Here is a 22,308-nt window from a genome sequence, read left to right on the forward strand (position 1 = left end):
ACCGTGACGTCGTTTCCCTTTGATACACGCAAGTAGCAAACGGCTGCATACGCGCTTTCCCCGGCATCAACAAAGGTGTGAAGTTGAACATCTTCAGCATCTTTCAGCGATAGTGAATAACATCGAGGTATTTCGGCAGCTGTTATTAATGGCATAATGGAGTTCCACTGGTTCCATTTGTCGAGAAGATTGTCTTGGAGCGGGTCGTCCCAGGCGAGACCAGATCGCCATACATCTTGCAGCAAGATCTTTAACCCTACGGTGTAGCAGCAAACAAATCCAAGAGGGTCGAAGATCGACATTAAAACTTGGAGTGCTTCTCTTTTCGTTAGTATGATCGATTCGTTAATAACATCGCGACGAAGTCTCGCAAATCTACAAATATATTTAAAATTATCGCTTAAAGGGTCCCAAAACATACCGAGGACTTTCGTGGTTGAACCCCATTCTTTGACGGATTGATCTGACATAGGATCTTCTTCGAGCTGCTCCACGACAAATTTGGAATGTGAAGACCAGCCACGTATATTGAAGCCAGCGACGCCATGAATTTTTTTTACTTGTTGAGCCAATTCTAACGCAGATTGTTCATCATCTCCACAGTCAATAAAGTCATCCACGTAATGGTTCTTCTTTACAGCTTCTACGGCTCGAGGAAGTTCATTTTCAAAATGGTCAGTGTTTTTGTCACGTATGTAGTGGGCAATAAACGGAGCGCAATTCAATCCGAAGGTCAACGCTCGCATGACATAAATACTTCGTTGCTGAGGATCATCACCGTCATCGCACCACAAAAATCGCTGAGCATGCATGTCGCTGTCCCGTATATTGATACGGTGAAACATCTCCGCTATATCACCGCATATAGCCACTCTGCCTACTCTAAAAGCTAATAAAATACTAACGAGTGGGTTAAGCAAGTCTGGGCCACTCAGTAATAAGTCGTTGAGTGACACCCCGTTCACCTTTGCAGGAGCATCCCACACCATCCGAAGCTTTCCAGGCTTATTTGGATTGCTTACAATGAAAATAGGCAAATACCATGTTTTACCGTTAGAAATAGCAGCCTCAATCGGGGAGAGTTTTTTCGCGTACCCCTTGGAAAGTAGATTATTGATTTGAATTTGAATATTAGATTTTAGCATAGGATCCTTAACAAACTTCCTCTGCAAACACATCAGCCGTTGTAAAGCATATACATAGTTATTGGGTAGCAATACACTTGAGGTACGCCACGGTAGCCCAATTTCGTAAAAGTTATCGCCCTTTTTACAAGTGTTATTCGCAATACTCACAGCTTTGGCATCTTCTTCCGACAGTAGCTGAGTAGGTTTGGATGACTCTAACGTGAAGAATTCTTTTACAGTCTCGTGCAGCTCATCGTATCTTTTTTGACAATCGCATGTATGTATATTTAGTCGATATTCGGCAGTCTGTCTTGAATTGCACCCCTGCAACGCCCATCCTAAACGGGTTTTTGACGCTATGGGCTGGAACCAGGTTCCCTCTCTAATTTTGAGTGGAATTGCCAACCTCCAGTTGTCCGCACCGATAAGCAATGATGGTTTTACGTTGTTATATGATGCAATTGGTAGTCCCGCTAGATATGGATATAGCCGCTCCATCGCAGATGCATTGATTGACTGTGCCGGAAGATTGAGATCGACAACAGTATGAATATTCTTGAGAGTATATTTCTGCCAATTTGTCACACTCGAAATTTCGATGGCCGCCCGCACAGAATTTTCTTCAACACGCGTCGTGTTACCTGCCCACCGCAAACACAGAGGGTCTCGTTCACCTTTCAAGCCTAATTCATCAAATATTCTTTTTTCCATTAGCGTCACAGAAGAGCCTTCATCTAAAAATGCAAATATATTCAGTACTTTATTTTTAGAATAAATGCGAATCGGAACGATTCTGAAGAGTGGCTGCATTTCTTCGTGGCTGCTACTGTGCGTATTTATCTGCGCATCTAAAAATTCGTTTGTATTTGTACTTACGGCGATGGGTTTTTGTTGGCTCATTACCGTGATTGTTTTATGTAGTAACGGATTATGTTTTATAGTGCAACCATCTACACCACATACTTTATTCATAAAACATTTCCGTCTATGCGGATTCAAACATTGGCGACAGAGGTTGTTCGCCTTAACTTCCTCCCATTTTCGCTGAAGTGTAAATTTTTTAAAAGTGTCGCATAGCATTACCTTATGATCGTTGCTCTTGCAAATTATACACTGCTTGCTCCTTGGTATGTTGCGAGCTGGTGATGGATGCTGAGTGTTCACGTCGATAGTATGCATGTTAACCGCAGCACTACTTTTAGCAGGTGCTAAAGAGACGACAGTACTGGCTGCTTCGGCTAGATTGTACAACCAGTCGCTGAATTGTTTCACCACCGGAGTCTTTTCATCTTTCGGGTGAACCGCCCAGTTCAGCTTTTGGTTGTTGGGGAGCTTGTCAACCAACTCCTTGACGAGCAGTGGGTTATGCAGATGCATGTACATTTGGCATCCCTCCATCGTGGCACAAATATTCCTGACGCAGAGTGCAAATTCAATAAGGCCCTCCAATTTATCCTTCAGTGCAGGCATAGCACGAGCTTTATTCATTGCGCGCTCAAGGATGTGTTCAGGTCTGCCAAAGCACATTCTAAGAGCTTTTATGATCTCAGGGACCATGGACGGCAAAAACAATTTACATTTTACCATCTCCCGTGCTTTGCCTTTAAGGCTCGCTTGTAATCTAATTAAATTCTCCGCATCTGTGTACCCCGCGACCGTAGTGCTGTTATCGAAACTGCTAATAAACAGCGGCCATTCTTCGGGGTCGCCATTAAAGGTTGGGAGCTGCTTAGGTATGGCCTGCCTTGCTGCTAATTGCCCAGGTGTAGGCCCATTGCTAAAAGAGGCCATCGAAGTGCTGGATGAGGGCAGGTCGTTATACTGCGAAAGAATCTTATATTTGTTGTCCAAATATTGTTGTTGCAATTTCATCTGCTCTTCCAACTTTTCAAGCTGAAGGTTTCGATATATTTCGGAGTTGAATGGCATCTGCATACCTTGGCCATTTCGTATACCTACTTGCTGCACCGACGAGAATACTTTTGGTTGACTGTACGAGATCTCATTTGCAGAGGTGGCGATGCTGCCCGTTGTGAATTGTTGTAGCCCTGGGTTATACTCAATTGATTTATTTGGCAGTTGCGATCCCTGAACTGATGTACTGGGTTCCAAATTCCAGTTCGAAGAAGCCCAGGTCGAAAGGTTCGTTGATACTGGAGTAGCGGTAGTAACTGTAGAATTTGCTATATTAGTCGCAGGTTTTAGAAGCGGATTGACTGTTGAGTTAGATATCTTCGCAATTGTTGGAAACGTTGGGAGAAAATTCACGTGCCGGTTACCTTGCTTGGTAGTTGGCGATGACGATGCGGTTGGATGCGCGTTCGTGGTTGATGCATGATTCTGGCAGCTTTCACAGCTCCAGCTTTCGTCAGCCACATTGCTATGTACTCCAACGCAGTTGAAGTGGTACCAGGCGTCGCAGGTGTCACACTGGACCATACTCTCGTTGTCCGCTGCGTCACATTTTCGACAACTTTGCCCCGTTGTTTCTTTGTCCATATTGACCATTTAGCAAATATTAAAATTAGTTAAATCAAATTTAATTTTACGGCAAAAGAATTTTAAAGAATTACGGCAAAAAAGTTTTAAAGAATCACCAAAAAAAAGTTTGAAAGAATTGTTGCGCGTATTTTTCAAGCGCGGCAGTCGTATTGTTTCAAATTCAAACACAAATTTCCAACAGCGTCCGTACGCTTTAAAACTTTTTGTATTTCTCTCTTATTTCTTACGACTACCCCGATTTACACCAAGTGACACATATTTATAGCTAGTCAGAGTGGCCTGATATTACAGTTAGATTTAGTAAATATGTAATAAATAGCAATAGAATGTATGTTACTGTAATTATGCTTACTGTATGTATATATGCAAATAATGAGAGATGCTCATAACATAACAGAAATAAAGTGCAAGTGAGAAAGAATGCGAATATGAGAATAATGGCAACATACAAAAATAAGAGAATGATATTTACTGCTCGGCCGTACTTTTCGTCGGTAACAAATCAAAATTTGGTTTGCTCCCGTGTTTGAGTTAGTTTTTGCATACCCCTCATTTGCTTGTTAGTTACCCACTGTGGATATAAAAATTGAGTTAAAAAAAATAAAGTTTTTTCAAGCCATCACACCTCTATACGTAATGGTAAACCTTTGAGTGCGTTTTACAATGCAAAAGTTTTTCATTAAACCCCTTTTGCCAATCAAAGTTACTTAAAACCTAAGGTCCTACCCTTCATTTTTAGAACAATTAAGACACTCGCCAAAGTTGAAAGAGAAAGTACTTTAAATACCTAACAAAGAATCTATGCATCGGTTAACTAATACTTGCCCCAACTAGTATTAATTTACAGCCGGTTATTTCTTCTCATATACGCACCGTGCCAAATTATAAACACCGCATTATTTTTTAAAAAAGGATGGCTTACAGCAGAATGTCAGCTAAATCTGCCGTAAGACTTAACGCAACGACTTAATGAAACATTCAGGCATAGCTCATGAGTTGTAGAGCCAATACGGATTATATGACTCCGAAATGCAGCTGGGTGAAGAAATTCCGAACAACAGTAGGATAGAGGGGTTGAAAAAAGGCATGAAACCTAGCTCGAATACGCTTCATATATTTACTGACTTCTCGAAAATGTTGGACGGAGTAAGTGCAGAGATTTATTGCGCAGAGCTAGGCATGAAGCTGTCATTTAGGCTCCCTGACCATTGAAATATTTTTCAAGCAGAAAGGAGGAAAGGCTGCAGAAATAACATATAACTGCAGAAATAATTATATACATTGATAGTCAAGCGGCTATAAAGGCAATAAACTCATATGAAATTTCTGCTCAGAACTTTGTTAAGAGCAGGAAAGCCATTGAGAGGCTGGCCGCAGGCAGATCTATTGCGCTGCACATCTATTGGGTAGCCGCACATAAAAACGAAACAAAATTGCAGATTAGATTATCAAGAGTGCAGTTTCCATGTCATTTGAACAAGAAAAGGACATATTAAAACCCTTAAAGATGATTTAAAATGACATCGTTGAGGACATGAAAACAGGGATAGACAGGAGGTGGAGCAACTTTTTTTTCCTTGTTCACTCCATTCGGAAGCATAGGGCCTCGGCAAGAGGCAGTCTTGCGTTGGTTTCGTTAATCTATTTGTTTTCTCACAGGGTAGGTGAATAGCCTGCCGTTACCAGTTCTAGGTGGTGGGAATACCCACCTGTCGTTGCTTAGGAACAACGCCTTCTTACTGCTTGGAGCGCCATCTGTGTGTAAAAAATTTCCGGCAGAAGAATCGCTCAGATGGTTGAGACCTTCGTTAAATTTCGTGTGTCTGCGCTATTACCGCAATGGGTAACTGTGTCTTTTTTTCTTTGTTTTTTGCTTGTTTTAGCAGCCACAATGCAAGTAATGCGCTGACTTTTGTGCGGGAGTAAGGATTGGAAGGATAAGGTTGTTGTGGTTAGGGAATGATGTTTTTTAATAGAACGTTTGGAAAAGTACGAGGACCGCGGTTTACGTGGGATTCGATTCCACAACCTCTGGGATAGCAGGGTAGTGTACTTACGCTAAACTACCGAGGCCGGAACAACTTAGTTCCTTGCAAAACCGTGAAAATCATGCCTGCATAGAATTCAGAGAAATACGCCAGATTCGCACTAGCCCTAGGAAAGAAAGCAGAACTATCATAGGTATACTGAGTGGCCACAATTTGGTAGCGGCACATGCATACAAGATAGGAATCACAAGCAACGATATCTGTGGATTTTGCAATGAACTAGAAAAGAGGGAAACACTAGAAGCCTCCTATGCTCTTGCCCAACATTAGCTGGAACTCGAATGAAATGCCTAGGAACTCTACAATATAAAGTTTCTCGGGGTTTTTAAGCTTCAGGGCTTACTTAAATTCGCAAAGGATGAAGGCTCATTAAAAGAAGTCAACTACGAAGAAGCGTAAAGGTTAAGCTCCATCTGGTACCACTAAGGACCAATAGGTCTATGTGATGGCTTTCATACTACAACAAAAATCAAATAGTGCAAAGTCTCAAACTTTGTACAAGATATTTCAAAATTTCATAGAAACTTTTAACTTTTAAGCTACAATTTTGAAAATTTCTCTGGGTAAGCAGTAAATATTGTTGATTTTTGACATTTTTTTTTTTCGCTTAGTTGTCACGCTTTTTATTTCATAGAAAAAATATATGTAAATACTCGAATAAAGGCGAATATACTTATAGGAAATCAGCTGATTTGTTTTTTTTTCTTTCGCCGTATCCATGTGCCTGTCCGCTAAGAATGAAACAAGTCGAATTCATTACTTGTTTTCTAGTTTCCCAATACTTTGCTTTAACAATCAAGTGTACAAAACATTGTTGTTGGTCTAATGTCACCATTTTTAATGAATGCGCCTTGACTGGAATATTTTTATTATGGAAGAAAAAGCTTAGCACAGTCACTAAAAAAAATCTCATAAATCAACGGATCTTTTCAGTCACTTAAAGCTTTTTTATACTAAAATTTAATGGACAATACGCCGTAGACGATGGTTGTTGTAAGTGCGAATGCTTTTTAACCTTCCTATGCCCGCGCGAGTTATGCAACCAATTAAAGTCGCACAAACAAATAACATAATTGTACAAAAAGCCAAAGCTGGACAAACAAATAAGCTTATGCATGGAAATGTTGATAACGACGAGATCAGCATAATCATGCAGAGGTACTTGAACCAATATCAAATTTCAAAAGCATAAACAACGGAAGCGTCGCCGTCGCTCCCGTTGCTCGATCAACAATTTATGAAAAAAACGAAATGGGCATTTGCATATGCCAAAGCAAATTATAGATTCAGTCTTAAGATTCAATTGTAACCGGACAGAAGTCCAAGTTCTAAAACTAATAAAGAAACTCACGATATCTAAAGATATCTAGTGAATAAAATTTGTTCTTTCAACAAAATATAATTAGTCTAAGTTCTAAAACTAATAAAGAAACTCACGATATCTAAAGATATCTAGTGAATAAAATTTGTTCTTTCAACAAAATATAATTGGCGCAGTCGAAATCGGACAAATACGTTCAGAATTAACCAAAGTTAATCCGCGAGAAAATTTTTAATTTAAACCACAATGGAAGCAGAGATGGATAAATTAAGAGCAGTATTGCTTCAACAGGAAGGAGAGTTGAACCTATTAAGGCAACAAAATCAACAACAACAACAACAACTGCAACAACAACAGCAGCAACAACAACAACCACAATATCAAGAGCAACAACATCAACAACAACAACAACCAATCCAGTGGCTGTCAAACAAAGATATCATCCAGCAGTTTCGCCAGCTAAGGCAGCTCGACGACCAACATGATGTGTTAGCTTTTATAAAATCTGTGGAGTTCCTCATGACATTATGCCAGGGAAACGCATTGCTGATCCAGTTTGGCACTAGCATCGTCGCTAATGAAAAGGTGTCGGGAACAGCAGCAAATTTCATCAGACAATTGGGGATGGAGCCTAGCTGGGACCAAATGAAGACCAAACTGATGGAGCAAATGCGACCCAGGATGACCTACGAGGACGTATTCGATAGATGCAGATTCATCAAAGTGAGTAGTTTAAGAGATTTGTTCCAGGAGTTTGAGAAAGCAAAGTGCGAAATAAATAAAATATATATGTTCGACGAATCCAAACCAGCCATGTATGAAAATGATAAAGTAGATAGAGATTTGTTAAACATGCTAACGAATAAAATAGACACTCCATTCAGGATTCATGTCGATCAGGGCATATCTATGCATGCTTTACAAACGAAATATTCAAATATTAAAGCACTGGACGACCCCAGAGCTATTTTACAGAGGTATAGAAAAAATTCGAACAATACCTATAACAAACAGGCTAACACTAACACTAGCACCACTCATAAAAACGCAACCCAGAATAATCAGTTTGCTAGTAATAATAACAATACCAAACAGAATCAGGGTGGCCGGCCAAACACCAATAATAACGCCGGCCCGCCTCAGAGTGACCAAGTCAACCAACAGTCGTATAACAGGTCACAACCCACCCAAAACCCAAATTTTAAACCTAACTATAACAACAAGGGTAACAGCTCAAAACAGACAAGAATGTCTCATATGAGCGTTGACACTCAAAAGAATGATCCCATACCCATGGAGATTGGGACTTTAGAAGAAAATCAGGCAGAAGAAGAAGAGAAAGAACAGGTAAATTTTTTGATTCCTTGCCTAGAGCAACCTTACCCATAATAGTGTGGACAATAGGAAAAGAAAAAATTAAATGCTTAGTCGACACTGGTGCGACAACAAGCATCTTAAAATCAAGAATTCTCGAATTTCAATACCCCAAAACAGAACTCACCAAACCATGCTCTTATAAAACTCTTAACGGCATTAATGTCGTGAAATACACCGTAACAACACCACTTCCAAAAGAGATACCCTACTCGGGGACACTACAGTGGAAACTTATAGATTTCTCAAACAAAAATTTCTCGGCAATAATAGGCCAAAATTTCTTAAAAGCCTTCAATGCTCAAATCAACAACACAGAGCGATATGTACAATTACTCGATAGAAAATTTTATTTTTTGGATTACGAATACCCAGAAGCAATGCACAATGCTTGTGCTCTGCAACCCGTGAACAGAGAAGAAATACGAGATCGCTTCAACCTCGCTCATTTAAATGACGAGGAACGTCGAGCCGTCGAAACCCTATTCGCGGAATCTGACGACTTATTTTTTCAAGAGGGGGACGTTTTGTCAGCAACAAACCAGATTTCCCACGAAATAATTACCACAGTGGATAGGCCTTTATATTCTAAAATATATAGATATCCCCAAATACATGAAAAAGAAATAAATAGACAGATAAAGGAAATGCTTGAGCAGAACATAATAAAAAAGAGTAACTCACCCTACAACAGTCCCTTATGGATCGTCGAGAAAAAACTAGATAATTCAGGGTCAAAAAAGTTCAGAATCGTCATCGATTACCGTAAATTAAACGAATTCACGGTCGATGACAGATTTCCAATCCCTAATCTAAACTCTCTATTGGATAAATTAGGTAGATCCCAATATTTCACAACCCTCGATCTGGCGAAGGGTTTTCACCAAATTCTCGTAAGAGAGGAAGACAGACCAAAAACGGCATTTTCAACACCGTCAGGTCACTATGAGTTTGTCAGAATGCCGTTCGGACTAAAAAATGCTCCATCGACATTCCAGAGGCTCATGAATGAAGTCTTGAAAGATCATATTAATGACAACTGTGTCGTCTACATGGACGACATATTAATTTTTAGCACTTCCCTTCAGGAACATATGACCACCCTAAGGAAAATATTTAGAACCTTGAAGGAGGCAAATTTGAAAATTCAAGTAGATAAGTGTGACTTTCTTAAGAAAGAAACACAATTTCTTGGCCACATCCTGACCACTCACGGTATTAGACCGAACCCAGACAAAGTAAATATTATACAAAATTTAAAATTACCCAAAACGGCAAAACAGATTAAATCATTCCTGGGAATGACAGGATTTTACAGAAAGTTCGTTAGGGATTATGCAAAAATAGCATTCCCCATGTCAAGGTATCTGAAGAAAAACGAGACGATCAACACTGACGACCCAAGCTATATAGCTGCATTCGAAAAGTTGAAGACACTAGTTACAAACAGTCCAGTCCTACGATACCCAAATTTTTCCAAGAAATTCACTGTCACTACAGACGCCAGTAATTTCGCGGTGGGAGCAGTGCTATCTCAAGAGAGCCACCCAATCGCATATGCATCCCGAACATTAAATCAACATGAATGCAATTACTCGACTATAGAGAAAGAGCTTCTAGCCATAGTGTGGGCCGTAAAGTACTTTCGACCGTATGTTTATGGTAGAGAATTCGACCTCGAGAGCGATCACCAACCCTTAAAATGGCTGATGGCTAAATATACGGGCAAAGATATAAGCCCAAGACTGCAGAGATGGCTCATTAATCTAGGGGAGTACAAGTTCCATATAGAATACATAAAAGGAAAAAATAATAATATTGCTGATTTTTTGAGTAGGATTAAAGAAGACGAAATTAACCTAATGGAGGTCGAATCAACAGACGAAGAAGACAACAAATCCCTGACTGAAACGGTTCACTCTAAAGAAGAGGATCAGGGTTTTAACATGCCCATACTAGAAACGGCAGTCAACAGATTCAAAACACAAATAATTTTCACAGAAAAGAAACCCAACACCATAGTACAAGTGTTTGGCAGAAAGAGAATTTATATTAGCAAAAAAGACTTGGAAAACAACCAAGCAGTAAACATCCTCAGACGAGAAATAACAGCAGGAAAGATAGGAGTTTTCTCACACCCAAGCGACCATGAATTTTACCAATTTCAAAAAATATTAACAAAGGAATACACTTCCAATCCAAAAGTAAGGTTCGTAAAATGTACCAGGTTCGCTACAGACATAGAGTCTGAAGATGAGTTGCACACCCAAATAGCTCTGTTTCATAAAAACGAGAGTGGCCATTGCGGGATAGTTGCTACCTATCAGAAACTTAAACTTAAAATTTACCATCCCAATCTAAAAACACATATCCACAGAATAATAAATAATTGCGACGTTTGCAGTGGTGGGAAATATGATAGGAAACCCATTAAAAACAACTTCCATCTAACAGAAACACCAAAAACCTGCAACGAGATAATACATGTGGACACATATGTGAATTCAAAACAATCTTTCATAATATTCATTGATAAATTCTCAAAACACGCCACTTGCTTGCCACTGACCGATAGAAATAGTATCACAATAGTAGAACACATTCAACAGTTCTTGTCCATTAAAGGGAAAGTCCAGAAATTTGTCTTCGACAACGAATTCAATAGCTTGAACGTCAGGGAATTCCTGGAAAAAGAAGGCATAGAATACCACTCAACAAAGCCAAATAGTCATACTGGCAATAGCGATGTCGAAAGACTTAATAATACATTGACAGAGAAAATTCGTACACTAAATAGGGTAACTGCGGGTATTGTGGTATAGGCGGGTAATGTGGTATAGCAGCTTTATTCGAGAACTAAAGTCGTGGAAATAACGGGACCAAGTTAGATATTTCGACATTCTCAGAATCTTAAGAACGCGTGATTTGATTTGTGTTTTGCAAGGCATACAATGAGTCAGTTGTAAAAAAATCGCGTGGTGGTGTGGTTGACATTTTTTTGTGCTCAGTGGAAAATTTCTGGCAAATTAAAATCCTGTGCTTTAAACTGCATTTATCCATCGGGAAGTAATAAGTGAGTTTAATACTAGTGAAGCATATAAGCAATATTTTTGTATATTTGGTCGATATTTAATTATTCAAAATTAATTTGTTCAAACTCTAATGCGGCTATTGTGGGATAGGTAAAGGCGGCTAAAGTGGTATAGTGTACCATATTACCCTCTCGATCAAAAAAATGCCGAAGAAAGGTGAAATACCAAAATGGAAAGCAGAGGATATGAAAAAAGCTATCCAAGCGGTTAGAAAAGGTGAAATGGGTATTCTCTTGGCTTCCAAGACATTTAGTGTCCCCCATACCACTCTGCAGCGCATGGCAAGAAGCGAGAAATCCATCGAGGAGCTGTTGACAACTAAACTTGGCCGGGCTCCAATTTTAACAGCGGAAATTGAGAATGACTTAGTTAAATATTTACTAGAAATGGAGTCAAGGTACTGGTGACTAACACGCGCAGACGTGCGGTCATTGTGTTATCAAATTGCCACAAAAAACAACATTCCCAATAAGTTCTCCGTTATTAAAGAGTGCACTGGCAAGGATTGGCTAAAAGGCTTCTGTAACCGACACCGAAATGTTCTGAGTTTTCGAAAGCCAACTGGAACAAGCGTCGACCGTGCACGTGGTTTTTCTCGAGAAAATGTTGATATATTTTTCAAATTGCTGGAAGAAGAAAACGCAAAACATAATTTTCCGCCTTCTCGTATCTGGAACGTTGACGAAACCGGAATATCAGTAGTTCCTTCGCAACAGGCACAAATAATCGCTCGGAAAGGAAAAAACAGATTGGAACAATGACTTCAGCTGAGCGAGGATCGCTTGTTACAGTCATCACTTGCATGAGCGCAGGAGGTGGTTTCGTACCACCATTTTTCATCTTTCCACGAAAAAACCATAACCCTCTTCTAATGAAAGACGCTCCCCCTGGCTCAAGCTCGGCGTGCCATTTGTCTGGATGGGTTCAGATTCCCATCTTCACGAAATGGTTCAGGCATTTTTTAAGCGTAACGAAACCATCTCCGTCTGAACCTCTGCTTCTTATATTAGATGGGCATTATAGCCACACACGTAATATAGAAGTTATTGATCTAGCTCGCGAACACAATGTGACTATACTTTCTTTGTGCCCCATTCAACACACAAACTTCAACCGTTGGCTCAGACTTTTATAGGACCTTTTAAGAAGTACTGTAATGACGAAATAAGACGATTTATGCGTGAACAGGGCAGAAAAGTTACACATTTTCATATCGCAGGACTATTTACTAAGGCTTATTTGAGGGTTCAAACTGGACAAATTGCAATAAATGGTTTTAAAGAAACGGGAATTTGTCCGTTTGATAAACATATTTTCACAGATGCAGATTTTATAGCTGGGAACTCATCATCATCAGGTACAATTCAGTTTTAAATATAAAAAATCTTGCTAGATATATTGTCTTCTCAGAGGATCCAGTTGAAACTATAAATTCAACGACAGAAGAAACCCCAAGCGCATCAGCCATGTAAATTGAGCCTGAAATTCGTAAGTTTCGAAATAAAATCTATGGAAATTTTAGGAACGCTATTTAATTTGTTTATAGAAGCAAGCACAAGCCGAAGACTCGTTACTCCCTGGGAAATATCTCCACCACCAAAGCTACGAGAGCCACCACCTAATCGGAAAGGCCGGAAAACAAAGGCAACTGTTTTAACAACTTCGCCTTATAAGTGTAATTTGTTACCTTATAAGTGTAATTTGTTGTTGCTTTCAACATTAATCCATCCCCAAAACCCTCTAATAAAAAAAATATTTCTACCAAATCGTTTGTTGACTCGCATTCAAGTGACAGTGAAGAGGAGTTTCCAGATGTTCCACCAACAAAAGAATCGTCTTGCAACTACTGTGGCAAAATTTATGGGCAGGATATAATAATGAAGCCTTGGACCTCTTGTCTGCAATGCGAACAAATTTGGGCCCACGAAAAGTGTATTCCCAATCGAAGTGCTATTTTTCTTTGCGATTCTTGTAAGTAATACTCTTATAAGTGCTATGAATCTTATTGTTGCGTTTTTTGTCAATTGAAGCTTAAAATATTTTTGTTCAATATGTTTTAATTCAGTTCATATTCCTTTTTTAAATGCTTCGCAATAAAATTTTAGTTATCAATCAAAAGTAACTGACTTATTATTAAAGGCATCATATGCGGGTAATGTGGTATAGTATACCACATTACCAGAATAAGGTATACCACATTACCCGCCAATTTTTTCAAGGGCTTGTTTCCGTCTTTTGCAGTACTTTCTTAAATATTTCTGAAACTCGCGGCTCTAAGGCTTTTAAAGCTAGGTTTATTTGAACTTAATAACGGTAGCATATTATTGATAAATTTTCATTCAAATCAAATAAAATTTAACGATTTCATAGACGAAAATAAAATGGGTATACCACAATACCCGCAGTTACTCTATAGAAGAGAAAAGACCTATAATTGAACAAATGGCCAGAGCTGTATACTTTTACAACAATACACACCACACCACCACAAAATCTACACCGTTCGAAGTACAAAACCATAAAGTCGATCACAAAGAATTATATGACAGAATGTCAGCACAAAAAGCTGAAAAAATAGCAAAGCCAAACAATAACAGGGAAACTTACATAGAAACCAGAACAGAAGGATTTATAAAAAATTACAAAAACTTAAGACACAAGGAAGAACCCAAATTTAGGAAAACAAAATTACAAAACATCCATACAACAAACATTAAAAGACCTACAAAATTTTCAGATAACGTTGACACTCCTCATCATGTGCCTGCTGCCAACATTGTCGACGGCAATGATCAACATAACCCCGATCCAGGCTGAAACCGGATTCAAATCGCTGGGGGAAAGTACGGTGGAGCTGGTTAGCGAATTCAAAATGGTCCTACATATAATAAGTCCAAAAGAAATATTAGAATTAACCAACATAATCCAGAATAATACGAAAATTCTGGTTAAGAAAGATAGGCATAGGCTAGATACAGAGATAGAAACTATAAAAATCAAAATAAGATCCATAACCCCAAATTCGCTAGCAAGACAAAAACGCGGCCTTATCAACGCAATAGGAAAAACTCAGAAGTGGCTCACCGGTCTCATGGATGATGACGATAGGGAAATCATTATGAATCATCTCCTTAATAACCAAGAAAACCAAAATAACATAATTAACAATATTAACAAACAAGTAAAAATAAATAACGACTTACAAAATTCTATTAACACACTTAAAGAGGTAATATTGGATGACAGGGAAAAAATAACCAAAACTCTTAACAACATTGAGACATATAATACCATGCTCAGAACAGACATAATGTATCATGATCAGCTGTTGAAGTTGAAATTTTTGCATGATAAAGTAGACACCATCTTGGACACAATAGCGTCAGCTAAATATAACCTCTTTCACCCCTCAATACTAACGAACGAAGAGTTTATACTCTATAATATAGATTTTTACAAAATTAAATTAATTCGCATGGGAGTCATGACCTATGACACTAATATAATCATAGCAATCAAAATACCAACTAACATAATAACTACCACAGTATTCTTAATAACCCCACTAACTAATCAGAAGAACAAAAGAATCGACATGAGTCCCGAAAGAGTAATAAAAATAGAGAACAAAACTTATACATACGAGGAACAGAAAACAATGAATGAACTCAAGCTTAGCTCTAACTGTATAATTAAAAGAAATTGTAAAATGATAGAAGATGTAGAATTTAAGACAAAATTAATAAACGAAGGTACATTGTTAATAAGTAATGCACAAGATAATGAAATTCAATACAATTGCAACAATACCACCAATAGCGAAATATTAAGAGGAAACTTCCTCATAGAATTCACAAATTGCACAGTCCTCATAGATGAAACATACTACAAAAATAGCCAAGAAATTTATATACAATCATTTGCCAATGAAGAAGAGGAGGAAAACTCATTTAACTTCACCGAAAAGCAGACGTTTAAAGAAATCGTATTAAAAGAAATAGAAAACACAAAAACAATTAAAGAAATAAAAATACAAACAATAGTTTCCAACAGTTTCGGCATAGTATCAATTACTCTTGTACTCCTCTTCATAGGAATATATTCCTATAACAAATGTAAAAGAGGAATCCTGGAGAATCCCTCATCAAAGGGGGGAGGAGTTATGCAACCAATTAAAGTCGCACAAACAAATAACATAATTGTACAAAAAGCCAAAGCTGGACAAACAAATAAGCTTATGCATGGAAATGTTGATAACGACGATATCAGCATAATCATGCAGAGGTACTTGAACCAATATCAAATTTCAAAAGCATAAACAACGGAAGCGTCGCCGTCGCTCCCGTTGCTCGATCAACAATTTATGAAAAAAACGAAATGGGCATTTGCATATGCCAAAGCAAAGTTATGTAACCAATTAAAGTCGCACAATAATCATGCAGAGGTACTTGAACCAAGATCAAATTTCAAAAGCATAAACAACGGAAGCGTCGCCGTCGCTCCCGTTGCTCGATCAACAATTTATGAAAAAAACGAAATGGGCATTTGCATATGCCAAAGCAAATTATAGATTCAGTCTTAAGATTCAATTGTAACCGGACAGAAGTCCAAGTTCTAAAACTAATAAAGAAACTCACGATATCTAAAGATATCTAGTGAATAAAATTTGTTCTTTCAACAAAATATAATTAGTCTAAGTTCTAAAACTAATAAAGAAACTCACGATATCTAAAGATATCTAGTGAATAAAATTTGTTCTTTCAACAAAATATAATTCGCGTTGGTCTGTGAGACCGATAAAATGATTTTACGTAAATTTTTGTTTTTCCAGAAACTCTACAAAGTTGAATTTACTGCTAGCTTCCGGTTTTCTTGCAAGCTCTATATTAGTGTTGATTTGGCGTTTGCACTAGGCAGGCGTGTTGGTGAATTTTATAAAAATTGGTCTGTGAGACCGACGCGGGTATATGTGTAATTTTTTGTGAAGTTAAAGCAGTTATTTTGTTTTTTGTTTCTTTCTTATTTTTTTACGTTTTACTATTTTGCAGGTACTTTTTAATATTATAATGAATGAAAAGCACATCAGACTACTTTTGGAGGAAAAAATTCGACTTCTGATTATGAGGATGAAAATGGCAGCGACGTTGAAGACTTTGCTGCGGGAGATGTAGAAAGTTATGATACCGAGTAAGCAGATGATGAAGAAATCGACGAGGAGTTAAATGAGATAGATGATAGAGAATTTTATCTTGGTAAAGATGGTCACACTAGGTGGAATAATGATGCTCCGTCAAATCGTGTAAGACGTCTCGCTAGGAATATAGTCACTCAACTGCCAGGGCCTAGAAAAGAAGCAAAATACTTGAAGGAAATAGGCGAGGTTTGGAGATTATTTTTTACTGAAGTTGTTATAAATCGTATTGTTAAGTATACTAATGAACATATTGATCTCATAAAACCTAATTTTTCAAGAGAAAGCGACTGTACCTATACAGACAACATAGAAATCGAAGCCCTTTTAGGCCTTTAAATCTTTGCTGGAGTAAGGAGAAATAGTCGCTTGAATGCTAAAGATTTATTCAAAACAGATGGTTCCTCTTCGGAGATATTTCGATTAACTATGAGCTGGAATCGATTTTATTTATTAATGCGTTGTCTAAGATTTGACAATAAATTCACGTGAGCTGAAAGGACTGCCGTAGATAAACTAGCTCCAATAAGGGAATTATTTGAAGAAGTTGTAGCCGCGTTTCAAAAATACTACAGTGTGTCCCAGTTTAGTTTGACGTTTTTATAGCAAATAAATAGTTTTTAAGCTAGAAAAGGCATTTTTTGTTTTTTTTTGAAGAGGTAAAAGCGTAAGTTTTCTTTTTAAGGCAGATTTTTACATGAATTGCGATATGCCATGATTTTTTATTTCAAGACTAAAAACTAATATAATTTATAATTTATGTATTGTCCAAGAAGTGTTTTTAAGTTATTAAAACTTATTTTTATTTATGTGAATAAAAAAATATGTTATTGTTTTGTTTTTGTAGTACTTAAGAAAAAATTATCGATTTTGATGGCTTTTTTGTTAATCACTTAAAATCAATAAAATAAGTGAATACAAATTTAATGCGTAGTTTTATTTTTTTATTACATCTACGGGATTGAAAAATAATAATTTGTTTTTAGTTTTGTTTGAAAAAACTAATATTTTATGTAGTTTGAACTTTCGGTCTGTGAGACCGTGCGCGGGTATATGTGTTACAAAAATTAACGCGGGTATAGGAAGGTTAAACCCTACATCACCACCGCCACAAAAAAACTGCTTAACCAGAAAAATTCTAAATATTCTGTTTAAATGAAGTCTTCCATTTTTTTTAATTTGCTACAAAGGGCTATTTTTGTTATGGACAAAAAGAATTGTAAACATTTTTCGCTAAAATTTTAAGCGAAAATAATAGATTTTTCATCCCCAAAGTATTATTTTTGCCAACTTCCTTTGAGCGGGATTCATAAGCCATTATTTAGCTCTTCAGCGTCGCATACAGAAATTCATGCCTGTTTTCATTTTTAGGTCCAATTCGCGTACTGACTAAAATTTTTTCTTATTTCTTATCCCTTTCGATCCTAAAAGCCGGTGAGGTAAAGGGAACTTGTTTTACGTTTCTCTTCAGGATTTGAATCGGATAAAAAGGGGTGGTGGGAGGGGCTGGGACATATATGTTCCGTCAATGTTTTTGAATGGGACTTATATGTCCCGATTAGTATTTTATGATCCGGTACCTCATATATAATTGCACTTTGGTTTTATATGAAACTAATTTTATTTGGAATTCAATTAATTGTCTGGGTAAAGAATTTAATAGAAAATAATACAAAACCAATATATTTAACATAAAAAAGTTTGGTCTTTATTTATAGTACGGAGCGAAGCAATCTTTGCAGAAAGGAATCTGACATTCTTCGCAAATCGTTTTCATTCTCCTGTCTTTTTTTTTTATCTGCACAGCCTGTGCAACGTCTTCGATTGGGAATTGGAATGGGTAGGTGACCCGCGGCTAGCTTCCTTTTTCTTCCTGACGTGCCACTGCGTTGAACAGCTGCTTTTTCCTTCCCTTCAGCAATCATGTGTTCCGCCGGTCTGTAAGTGGTTTTTGTTTCCGTCAAAGTTGCGAACTGATTACCCAACAATTTCCTACTGACACCATTAACAATCGGTAAAAAACTTTTATCCACCATTTACTAGACTTCCGATCCAACTCATATTGCCCTGCAATTTGATCAGCTCGGTCAACTCCCGCCATTATCTGTCTGTAAAATTTTATCATTTCGGGGCAGCCCACGTTAACTTTTTGAAGATTTTTTAATTTCTTTTCTATTATGGAGATTTCAGAGGAGTGACAATTGCTTACAACTACTACTTCCTTGGTATCTTGCCATTTAGCATATCAGTATTGCTTTCTCGGGAAACGCATTGACCTCTGTTTAGCTTTGTGCTGCTGACTGGCAATTGTTTGCGATTCGACTTAATAGTTCCTAACGCTGCGTAAATTATAGTCTCTGGAAGATTGATACTTGTGAAGAAACGATCGAAACACAGAGTCACATCCGTTTTTCGAATTGTTGCCGCTAACTGATTTACCACGCGCTCGCCTAGAGTTCCTTCGACATTTGCATCTTCTCTACCACTATAGATATTAAAATCGTAAGTATAGCTAGTAAGAGCATCACATCTGAGCCACATTTTGATACCACATTTAGTGGGCTTCCATGGTAAGTATTGTTTCATAGAGGAGCGTCCCTTGAATTTCGTCATGCTTTCTTCGATACTTTGGTAAGCACTTTCGTTCCGTGCACTTGCAAATCGAGACTTTAGGCACTCAACCATATCCTCCACGTAATAAAGTTTAGATGCTCCCTCAGGCTTTTCAGGTGGAGCAAAGCACATTTTACTGCATCGTTTCCCATAGACTTACGTTTTGACCAATAGTGTCCTGCAGATGGCAAATGGTTATTTGACATAATTATCATGCAACCAATAACGATTTTAATTTCTCCAATATCTGTTAGCTTTATATTTTTGTACGCTGGTTTTGAGTTTCGCATTATCTCAATACGTTCGTTCGTGCACTGGGTAATACGCATAAAAAGGCTTTCAGGGAAAACTTTCATAAATATATTGTAAGGATTGTCGTCCTCTCAAAACTATGAGCAATATCGGGAAGTCGATAGCTAGTTATTGTTTTTGTTGGTACAAACTCCGCACAGGGAGAAGACCATATACGAGGGATGCCTTTTATATGTCGGGATTAGAGAACAAAAACAAATTTTAATAATCGAAAATCACTTTATTGTTTTTCAAAATATTCTTCATGAAGATCTATACACTTTTGCATGCGTTTGAACCAATTGTCGAAGCACTTTTGCCACTCTGAATGAGGTACCTCCAAAACATGCATTCTGAATGCCGCAACCGCTTCTTCAGGTGTCGAAAAACGTCGACCTCTCAGTTTGTTTTTTACGTACGGGAATAAAAAGAAGTCATTCGGTGCCAAGTCAGGACTATACGGCGGATGTCCCATTAATTCAATGTTTTGGGTGCTCAAAAATGCAGTTGTTTGAGTCGATGTGTGAGAGCTCGCATTGTCGTCGTGAAGAGTGATCCGTCTTTGGCGATTGGTTTTCCTAATTTCTTGGAAGACAACTGGCAAACAAATGGTTGTGTACCACTCAGAATTTACTGTTCTGCGTTGTTCTAGTGGTACGGTTCAGACATGTCCAGTTTTTCCGAAAAAACAGGCGACCATTTGCTTGGAAGTGCTTCGTGCGTGAACAACTTTTGTTGGATTTGGCTCATCTTGAAACACCCATACAGTCAGACTGCTGTTTACTTTCGGGCTCATACGCGTAAATCCATGATTCATCACCTGTCACGATGTCATAGACGTGTTTCGAAGCCCCGCGATTGTATTTTTTGAGCATTTCCTTCGACCAATCGACACGAGCCTTTTTTTGAGCAATTGACAAATTGTGTGGGATCCAACGCGAACAAATTTTTTTGACAGTCAAATGTTTTTGCAATATTGAATGTATGCTGGTCCCACTAATGCCTAAGATTGTCTCAATCTCACGATAGGTCACATGACGATCTTTCAATATCAGTTCGCGCACAGCATCAATGGTTTTCGGAACAACAATTGATTTTGGCCGACCTTCACGAAATTCGTCTTGGAGTGAACAACGACCACGCTTGAATTCACCATACCATCGATAAACACTGGTCCCTGATGGAGCTTCATCGCCAAAAAATGAATTAAGTTCATCCATGCAATGTTGCTGAGTTAATCCTCGTCGAAAGTTGTAAAAAATAATAGCACGAAAATGTTCACGATTTAATTCCATTTTTGGACCGAGATGAATCTTTTAAGTTACTGTAAACAACACAAATAGCGCTGGTATTTCAAAACGTTCTGAGTACGTAAAAGCCAAAAAAATGTCAAACTTTGCGATACAGCTGTCAGTTGCCAGATTGCAACACCAGGGTTGCCAAATCCCGAAATATAAAAGGCACCCCTCGTAATGGCAATATTTGCCGAATCAGCTGTAGAACGTGTTACTGTCAAAATATTTTCTGCATCCTCCTCATTACTATCACCCATATCTCTTTCATCAGCAGATGAAACCTCACTATAAGAGGCCCATAATTATCATTGCTACCGTTTGAAAAGTCGTCATCCTCATTAGATGATTCCAAAATATTAGCAATGACATCCTTATCAAGGTTTTTAGGCATTAGGAGTCTGTACAAACAGTGTGAGTTTATAAATGAAAACTAATATCAGTATCTACATTTTAATAAATTTCCAAGAATGTTCAATACTGACTGGGACACCATGAATACTGGTGGGACACACACATCCCAGTAAAATGAAAATGCTAATGATTTTTAAAATAAACAAAAGAACGAATACTTACCTCAGTATATAACGAAACCACTAACACAATAAATTACTATACTTTTGGTTGGTTCTACTCAAAAACCACGTATAATTGCAAAAAATAGTGTCACTTACGGGATTCGCGTCCAAACTTGCGTTCTTTTTTCAACTTATGAGCACGTGTTTACCATTAAATATCAAATAACGGAAGGAAATACCGCTAAGAATACCATAAACTACGAAATGGGATAAGCTAAACCCATTTTAGTCTGTTAATTTCCAGGCTAGGCATCCTCGAACATATACTGGGACACATAGGTCCCGTTCGGATCAAAAGGGTTAAAGAAGTTAATTATTTTATATGGACGGGCCGCTTTTGCGTTTGTTTTTGTGTCATGGAGCGAATGCAATTTATATGGATGGGAGTTGGTTTTTGCAACTTGTTTTTTGCAAATAGTCTTGCGCATCTTCTTCCACAAGAAATTAATTGTCATATGAAATGCAATACAAAAAGCCGTCTGAAAAAAAAGATATTACAAATCCAAGCAAGTTTTTAGGTGCCTGGAGCTTGCACTTTGTTATACCAAAATTCAAGTGGCTAAAAAATGGTATACTCGAAGGCTGTTTAGAAAACCAGATTAAACCTAAAATTTTGATGCAAATTTGTTGATTTTTTTCGAAATTTTTGGTATCCAGGTTAAACTAAAATTTCAGATGAAGATTTGTTAATTTTTTCTAAATTTTGCATACAGTTTGAAAGTGTGATTTATAAGACTTTGGTTAAGGGAGATAAAATATTAAAAAAAAATTACAAAAAAATTGTATTCGAAAAACATTGCAGATATTTACAGAAACTACCACGTAATCAGTTATCCTCGCAACTGCAGATAGTAAAAGTTCGATGAGGTTATAAAATAA

At 37.7% G+C, this 22,308-nt stretch overlaps 1 protein-coding gene across 1 annotated transcript in view; it reads right to left on the reverse strand.

Moving 5' to 3' along the window:
- The window catches only part of LOC128855229 (fibroblast growth factor receptor 3-like), a 68,501-nt gene that overhangs the window by 30,996 nt on the left and 15,197 nt on the right, over positions 1-22,308 (reverse strand). The gene's annotated exons all lie outside the window — the stretch shown is intronic.

The sequence above is a fragment of the Anastrepha ludens genome, chromosome 2 (assembly GCF_028408465.1).
Source record: "Anastrepha ludens isolate Willacy chromosome 2, idAnaLude1.1, whole genome shotgun sequence".
Taxonomy (NCBI): Eukaryota; Metazoa; Arthropoda; class Insecta; order Diptera; family Tephritidae; genus Anastrepha; species Anastrepha ludens.